The following is an 8,676-nucleotide window of genomic DNA, read 5'->3' as shown; positions in this document are numbered from 1 at the left end:
CTCCCCCCCACTTACCTTCAGGCGAAGCTGCGGATTGAGGCGATCCTCTTCGCCTCGATCCGCAGGGCCCCCAATCCTCTTTGCCTCTGCCTTAAGGGTAGGCGAAGCCCCCCGCTTCGCTCTTGCTTCTCCAGTTCAAGGAGAAGCGGAGCATATCCCTATATTTTATATTATGGTTTTATACTGTTGTTTTATACTTTGAATGTTTTTATTTTTTGTGAACCACCCAGAGAGCTCCGGCTATTGGGCGGTATAGAAATGTAATTAATAAATATATAATAATAAATAATAAATAAATGACACACTAAGCCATAGCATTTAGCTCAAAGTGCTTAACTACCATGGCTTAGTGTGCCATCTGAACAGTGTCAATATTGTTTAAAGTTAATTATTTTATATGAAAGAAAGTTAAAATTAACAACTCCACTAAGGGTTCCAGCTACAACAGTTGCTTATCTCTTTCCCCTGGCTCAACCCATCCTGTTTGTGTGTGTGTGTGTGTGTGTGTGTGTGTGTTGTGTGTATATTTAAATTTGTATCTCATGTGTTTACTATATGTCCATATATGCTGGTTGTATAGCTGAATGAAATTTCTAAAACACACCCACCCACCCACCCAAAAAATCACCTTCAAATTTCACACTTTGGATTTTGAAATTGCAAGTTATGCCAAAATTAAAAAATTCAGTTTCCTTTTTCAGACTGTTGCTTTCTAATTACAGCCGTTCTTAAAAATTAATGTATGCATTAGTTCAAATTCATTTCAAATGCTGACTGCAATGCCATGTCATATATCAGCATTCAAATTTTTATAAACCACTTGAAATCTCAATATTGTCAGATACTGAGACTGATAAATATTACCGATGTCAATAACATCCATAATTACCTTGACCTGTAACACAGTTTCAGCTTAAAATGCTTGCCCACATTAGGACCCTGTCCTCCACCCCAAGTTCTTCTCTCTAGGCATCTCTCCCACTCTGGTCTTTGACTGTTGCAGTGCCAATTTCCCAAGTGCCAGAGACTCTGGAAAATGTACATCTCTCAGGGCACTGATGCCTTTTGTATGGATGTCAGTCATCCTGGAAATGATGTGGCTTGGGTCCATAGGTGCCCTTCAACTAGAAAAAAACTATTCCCGGTTGCATTTGCAATCTAGTTCAAGAATGTTGCATGAGAGAAATGACCCAGACTTTTGTAAGCTTTCTCTCAAAACCTTTTTATGACCTACTAGTATTCATATGTTACATCCTGTATCTTTCTCCTTTTCCATGTCTCTCAGCCATTGGTATCGTGGCTATGTACTATATTAGTTCATGAAACAGCATTAATATATTTTCTCTTTCAACTCACAGTTCTTTTGACGCAAACCCACCTCCCACGGGATCTTGCATCTGGGACACTGCTGAGCATGTTCATGCTAGTGCTCTATAAGCAAGGAACTGTGGGATATGTAGTTTCCAGGGCACCAGATGCCCTTGATAAGGACTCAAATGCCCCTGGAAAATTATATTTCCCAGGCATCTGGGGCAGTCTTGTTTTAGCTCTTAAGGTGCCAGTGACATTTTACAGAGATGCCTCCAGCTGTCAAGCAAGTAGAAAGGGAAGATGTAACAGGGTAGGAATCCTGAGAGGTCAGGGAAGGCAGCCAGACCCCATTGCAACCCCTATGATGTTATCAGAACTATAACAGGGTCAAACGTTGCAATTGAGCTAAAAGAGAGTTATTTTTCAACCTTTTGTGGATAATACATGGTTTGCCAAGCTAAATTCTAAATTGAGCCAAGGGGAACTTGCCAATCACTGCAAAAATATAATTGCACCATGCCATTGTCAAATAGTGTTAGATACCAACTGTCAATATCAATCAAATATTGAAATCAAATATTGCCAGATGTCAGATGTGGATGTTCTGTATCAAATATTTGCTGAATATGCACACATCCCTGGAACATTTAGAGTCTATTTGCCATCAACATTTGCATAGGAGAATTATTTGGGGCAATTTTGTCCCAGCTGTAGCTGATGGTGTCTGATGTTGATTCTATTCTGTCAGCAGAATCGCATTAAGCATAGTTATGGGTTCTTCTTAGGGCATCAACATCTTCTAAATAATTGCCTTATATTTATAGTGAAATGAACTGTAAGTTAATGGAATATGAATACATGTATGGCATACCAGGTCAGACTATTTGTCCAGCTAGAACAGTCTTGCGTATTTTGACTGGTGCTAGCAGTCCAACATGTGTGGCTGGGCTCCTTTCCATCACCTAATGACTTGCTATGATTATGCATGGTCTATGTATGAATCATGACTGCGTTAAATATTTTTTAACAAAACAATTAAAGTATAAATGTTAAATAGGGGCACTTTAGTCAGTGCAAGCTAGAGATTGTAAAAAATGAATATTCCATAAGGAACAGTAATTTGATTTTCTAGATCACAACTTTATTCACACGTCGTGCCAATTTGCCTGACACAAAATTATAAATAGTTCATATAACATTCAACTGTTCCCTTTATCAATTATAAAGTATGCTATAATCTTAATGTCTCACTTAAACTTGGATTCCCCCCACACCTTGGCCAGATCTACACTACTGCTTTAAAGCACTTTAAAGCGCTTTATAACAGTTTTGAAAATGGTATATAGAGTGTGTCCTGCACCCCAACAGTTGTCAAAGCTGTTATAAAGCGCTTTAAAGCAACAGTGTAGATCCTGCCCTTATATCTGCATGAATGTAACTAAAGTACCTTTGTCTATATCAATGCTAGTGTTAAATAACCTGGGGGGAATCCGCACGTTGTTCTCAGGCCACTTCTAAGCGAACCCAGTGCGGCCCCAAAGCGATAATGTAACTTACCTGGAGAAGAGCCGAGGAAGAGACGTCCTCGCCTCCGCCTCCACCCAACTCCCTCCTCGCCAGCTGGCATGGAGAGCTCGGAGGAAGAAGGCAGGGTGAGGAGGGAGTTGGGTGGCGGCGGCGGCAAGGACGTCTCTTCCTCGGCTCTTCTCCAGGTAAGTTACATTATCGCTTTGGGGCCGCACTGGGGTCGCTTAGAAGCGGCCTGAGAACGACGTGCGGATTCCCCCGTGGAAAAACATCATATTAACATGTTATCCCCCAAAATAGGCTGCTCACCGTTCGTTTGTTCAAGCTTTTAAAAATGGTTGTAGTCATTTTCTTAAAGATAACTAGTTCCTAAAGTGATGTGAATTATTCTTGTTCAGGAACTCTATTTAATAAGCAGATCCTTTCCTAGGGATAGAACCTCCTCCCACATTTTTTTACAACATCACGACACAAAGACGTTTATCAGGTGAACCTTTTCCTGTCATGGAAGAAAGTTTATCGCGCTACATTTGCAGGAAAAACTTCTGTTGTTACATTTCTGTATGGCAGGATCTACACTACTGCTTTATAATGGTACTGAAGTGCACTGACAACTGTTGGGGCCCATGACACATCTACACCAAGCAGGATATAACATTATGAAAGCGGTATATGGCATGTGTCATGGGCCCCAACCATTGTCAGTGCACTTCAATACCGCTATAAAACAGTCGTGTGGCTCCTGCCTTCTATATACCACTTTCATAGTGAAATATCCTGCTTGGTGTAGATTTGGCCTATGTCAGTCTAATGTTAAAGGCATAGGAATAGGATTAATAAAGCTGGTATCCCTAAATGAAGTTCTGGAAGGTTCCAGGGAACTGCTAACAGGCCTCGGATCACTATTTTGGCCTTAGTCCAGGAAGAGAAAATCGGGAGGTGAGGGTTGGACTGGGACAAGGTTCCCCATCACTTGCTCTTGCCTAGGGTGACCATATTTTGGAAACCAAAAAGGAGGATAACATGGACAGCCCCCAAGGGTGTGTGCCCACCAACATATCTGGCCCCTAGGTGGGTCATGTCCAGCCAGCCACTTATCTCTCCTCGGCGATGGTACCCCTCAACACTCTATTGAGGAGCAGCATCTTTAAGACGATTACCTTGCAGACCTATATCTTAGGGGAGCCGAGCAACGGCGGGTGTATCAGCTAGTTACAAATATATTTGTAACTATTTTCATATGTGAATTGTTGGAAATTGGAGGGTATGTTTTAGTTGCTGCCAAATCAGCCATTCATTTTTTTCAGAAGAAAGCCTGAGCATCCTTATCTATGACATCCCACTGAGATCAATAAAGTCTTCTTCTAGAGGACCAAACAGACATTACTGTAGGGCCCCGAATCTGGATCAGACTGGGGGCCCTGGAACGGGTAGAGAGGCTTTTAAGACTAAGGTCCTGCTTTTACTCTAGAGTAAAAATGGAAAAAAAGACATAGCTTTTGACATGGATTTAAAATAATGCCTGTTTTGGCCTTGAGAAAATGTATTTAGAATCCTTTTACACAGTAATCTGCCTGCCTTGGTATATATTGCAAACCACAGGATTGTTAACAATATCACATCTTTAAACTGCTTTTCAAATGTCATAGGAATCTTTGCTATTTCCTAATCTACATATTGGTTTCTGCCATCTGATAGATCAGACACTCATCTTTAAAATCCTACGTATCAGGCTTCATTCCTGTCAAGCTATGTGGAATAGCTGCACACCGTGAACAATTAATGTCTTGGTCATACCAAAAGCGAAGGTAGCTGTGTTGCTTCAAAGAAAATTTCCCATATTCTTATCACCAGAATACCTTTATTAGGTCAGCTCTAAGGTTGGCATTTTTCTTTCGGATGTCATGGCTACCTTTCTGGTTTTGTGTGACCGCGAAATTTGACACAGGAGCCTTCACTGGAGGAAGATCATTTTTATATCACCTGACACTGGGCCTTGAGACTCAGTGGTACATCCCCTACAACAACTAGGTAAAGCTACCCTATTTGGGTCCCACTAACTTTTTTTTAACCACGTATTCCATCTAAAATTATCTCCAGCTTTCTTAATAGAAGAACTATCCAGCTTCTTTCTATTTCTCTTTTCTACTTCCCAAGGAATCGGTGTGTTTCGTCTAAGGAGGGAGACGTTTTTGAGTAACAGCTGCTGGTTTTTATCCTTGCAAGAATGGAGGAGCAACCATTGTTTATTGTGGGGTTTTTTTTGTGCCCAGTGAACCTCGGGTATATTGTATTTACAAGGGGCCTGATCTCGGCTGAGTGCATGTGGAAGAGGCAAGGCACAAACATTGCCCATGAATGTATGGAGACCCATGCTGGGAGGCAATCCATTTGCCCTATCCCAACTGCAGCCACAGTGCTATCATGGAACCCCGCACTGCTGGGTCATGACCCTTCTTGCACTACTTAGTAAAGGTGTCCACAGGCATTCCTTGGCATCTAGGGCAGGATCCACACTACTGCTTTAAAACAGTTTATAACAGTAGTAACAACTGCTGGGGCCCACGACACACTCCATATATACAGTCTTCAAAATGATTTCATAGTGTTATATCCTGCTTAGTGTAGATGTGGCCTAGGACTTTGCCCCACTGGCAATTTCTGCTCAAAGTTAAGGAAGCCCAATTGTGCAAGGAGATCCATATACAAAAGCCTGTTTCTGCACACACCTCACTCTCGCTTGTCCTCTGTGACCCAGGGAGGTTAAAACATCATCTACTGATGTTGCAAAAATGTGGACTTCGGATATGCTTTTGGAAGGACATTTCAGTGTGCAGCTTACGTTCGAACTCCTTTGCTTGGCATCCTGACAGAGTAATAAAAATGTGATAGGTGCTGCTGGGTTTTGCATGAATATCCATCTTCCCATAGGCCATATGTGGAATTTGGGATATGTAGTACCTTTCATAATCAGTTCAATTCAATAATAATTTATCAACATGACAGACTGCCCAAGGGGCTTTATAGTACATCCTGCCAAGTTCACAGCTTGCAGCATTCAGATGAGAAGGGTAAGAAATGATATATACAGGAAAGAAGAATATTCTTCTTTGGCCAATCTGAATGAAAGCTGCCACAAATAGGCTTTCAAAAGTGCAGTAAAAGTGCGTTTTTTGCTAAAATCTCATCATCCGAAACCCATAACTCTACGGTATAATGAAGCGTTTCAGATCATTTCTAGATGAGTTATTTTGCAGGAATTATTTACTAACAGCCAGGAGTGGGTATCTAATTTATTCAGGAGCAAGTAGGAATCTGTTTTAAAAGCTACTTGCTTTTTGGCTGTTTTAATATGTATTACTCAGCCAGTCACTGACATAAACGATAGGAGGTTATAGAGTGACTCCCATGTGCTGAGAGTCGCTATTCATATTACAATCCCATTCAGCCAAACAAATATGTAATTACTTCTGGTCTGAGTGGTGCAGTACTGGGAGGTCTGAAGGATACATTCCACAGGTGAAGAGCCCTCCAATCTGGAGCAGGTACATCTTGCCACTAGCACTCATTTCATTGCTGGATTGATGGGAAGTGGCGCCAGACATTCTGCTCCTGGGGGTTGCATGATTACAGAGGTCTAAAAAGGGATGCTGCCAGTGAAGGCTGGTGGCTCTGACTTCAGTGGGGCTGTGAATCCATTGTGGATTTTAGTCAGAACCAGCAAGAACTCTAAAGGAGCTATCCAAGTGCTGAACCCTGCCCCCAAAAGAGGTTCAGCACCTTTACAGGTCTGGCTGTTCTGACTGAAACCAAGAATGGATTCACAGCTCCACTGAAATCACTACCACCAGCCTCCCCTGGATACCACGGTTGTGTGACTAGTGCCATGTTTACCCCCATCCCCCACACCATTTGCACAGATTGGTTCTCACAAGCAGCATCTCCAAGCAACATGAGTGGGGGCTAAATGCGAGCCTGGCAGTAGTCCCTTCATATTTCTGTGGACACTACCATGAGGGTTCAACAAGGTCTGAATCATACTGTGTTACTGCTTAGGTTAATGCAGTATCAGAAGCAGTATGACTTTGTACACTGCTTGCTGGGGACATAAGTAGAGTATAAGTGGGAGCATGCTATTGCACTTGTGTTCTACTTGTGGGCTACCCACAGGCAGTCCGTTGGCAACTATATGAACAGAATACAGGACCCATGATCTGATTCAGCATAGCTCTTCTTATGTTCTTAAAGGTGTCATTGGTGTGCATGCAGCCCCTGGTGAAATTCTCTCTTCATCACTACAGTTAGAGCTGCAGGAGCTATACTAGAGTGACCAGATCCAAAAGAGGGCAGGGCTCCTGCAGCTTTAACTGGTGTGATGAAGAGGAAATTTCACCAGGTTCTCCATATATACAAATGACGCCTGCTGAAATTCCCTTTTCAATACAACTGTTAAAGATACAGGAGCCCTGTCCTCCTTTTCATATGGTCACCCTACTCAGGACACCCAGCTGAAAGGAAGAAAATATTGCCTCAGAAGCAATATACTAAATTATTTCTGATGGAAAATGTGAGAGTTGTGGGGTTGAGGGTTGGCCTCAGCTGCTGACAGTTTATGTTCTTTGATAGTAACAATAGCAATGATAACAAATGGTCCCCCTCAATAGAGAATTGAAATGACAATTCTAGATACAGCATTGAAATGGCACTTCTGGATTTCTATTGGAATAGTGAGGAGAGTCTAAGCATTTACAAGGAAAACTTCAAGGCTATAGTTCAATGTAACTGGATTGAGACTAACTGGATTCTGGTCACAGCTTTCAGGAACAAAGGTTCTGGGAAACTAAAAAGAAAACACACACACACACACGTAAAACCCAATGTACAGTAGAAAAACTCAGCACAAGATGAGAAGAACTAGCTGGAGATGAGGATAGATAGGAAATGATCTCTCTCTCTCTCTCTCTCTCTCTCTCTCTCTCTCTCTCTCTCATTTTCTCTTTGCTATATAACAGGCATGCTCCATCTCTTCATTTGCACGGCCCTTCTGTGGATTCTTCATTGGTCGTGCTAGAGGATGATGGAATCCTGACAACTGGCTTATATATTGAAGATTAACCTATTTTGAAACTGTTCAGCCTTCTGTTCTTCATCTCAAAAGTAGGAAAAAAGCAATTTCCCAGTATAAGCTTTTTTGAACTAGTAATTTGCATGGTCTCAGTAGAGGATTTCTGTCACAGCTTATATTAGTCTCATAGTACCACATTGTAAATTTACTAGCAAATTGAATCAGGATCTAGGCAGTGTTAATGGTTGCATTCCTTTCAGGAGGGCTGAAATTAATGGGTGCAAACTAAATTTGTGAGAGAAATGAAAGTTGAAACTACAGCTAAGTGAGTTCTAATAGTCCTAAGCAGAACAACGTTTTTAAAAGTCCGCAATGTAATTAAGAATTATAGCTGCTTGACTGGCTGTAGGTAATTGTTTCTTTTTCCCCTGGCAGAAGGATGCAAAAGCTGTCCTAGGCCGGATCTACACTACTGATTTAAAGCACTTTATAACAGTTTTGACAACTGTATCTGGAGTGTGTCCTGGGCCCCAACAGTTGTCAAAACTGTTATAAAGTGCTTTAAAGCAGTAGTGTATATCCTGCCCTGGTTCCAGGGTAAATTACATCTGCTTGTCCACTTTTCTGGGGATAGTTACATTTCTCAGGGCTTCAGAGCATAAGTCATCGCTTGGCTAAAATCATTTTTATGAGGGTGCAGGTCATCCATAAGTACACATGCCAGGCAAAGATGCCCTTAGAGTTAAAGGTTTCAATGAGGCAAGGTTGTTAGT

This window comes from Elgaria multicarinata, chromosome 10, assembly GCF_023053635.1.
Source record: "Elgaria multicarinata webbii isolate HBS135686 ecotype San Diego chromosome 10, rElgMul1.1.pri, whole genome shotgun sequence".
Lineage (NCBI taxonomy): Eukaryota > Metazoa > Chordata > Lepidosauria > Squamata > Anguidae > Elgaria > Elgaria multicarinata.
The sequence above is the reverse complement of the archived record's forward strand: the minus strand, read 5'-3'. Positions refer to the sequence as shown.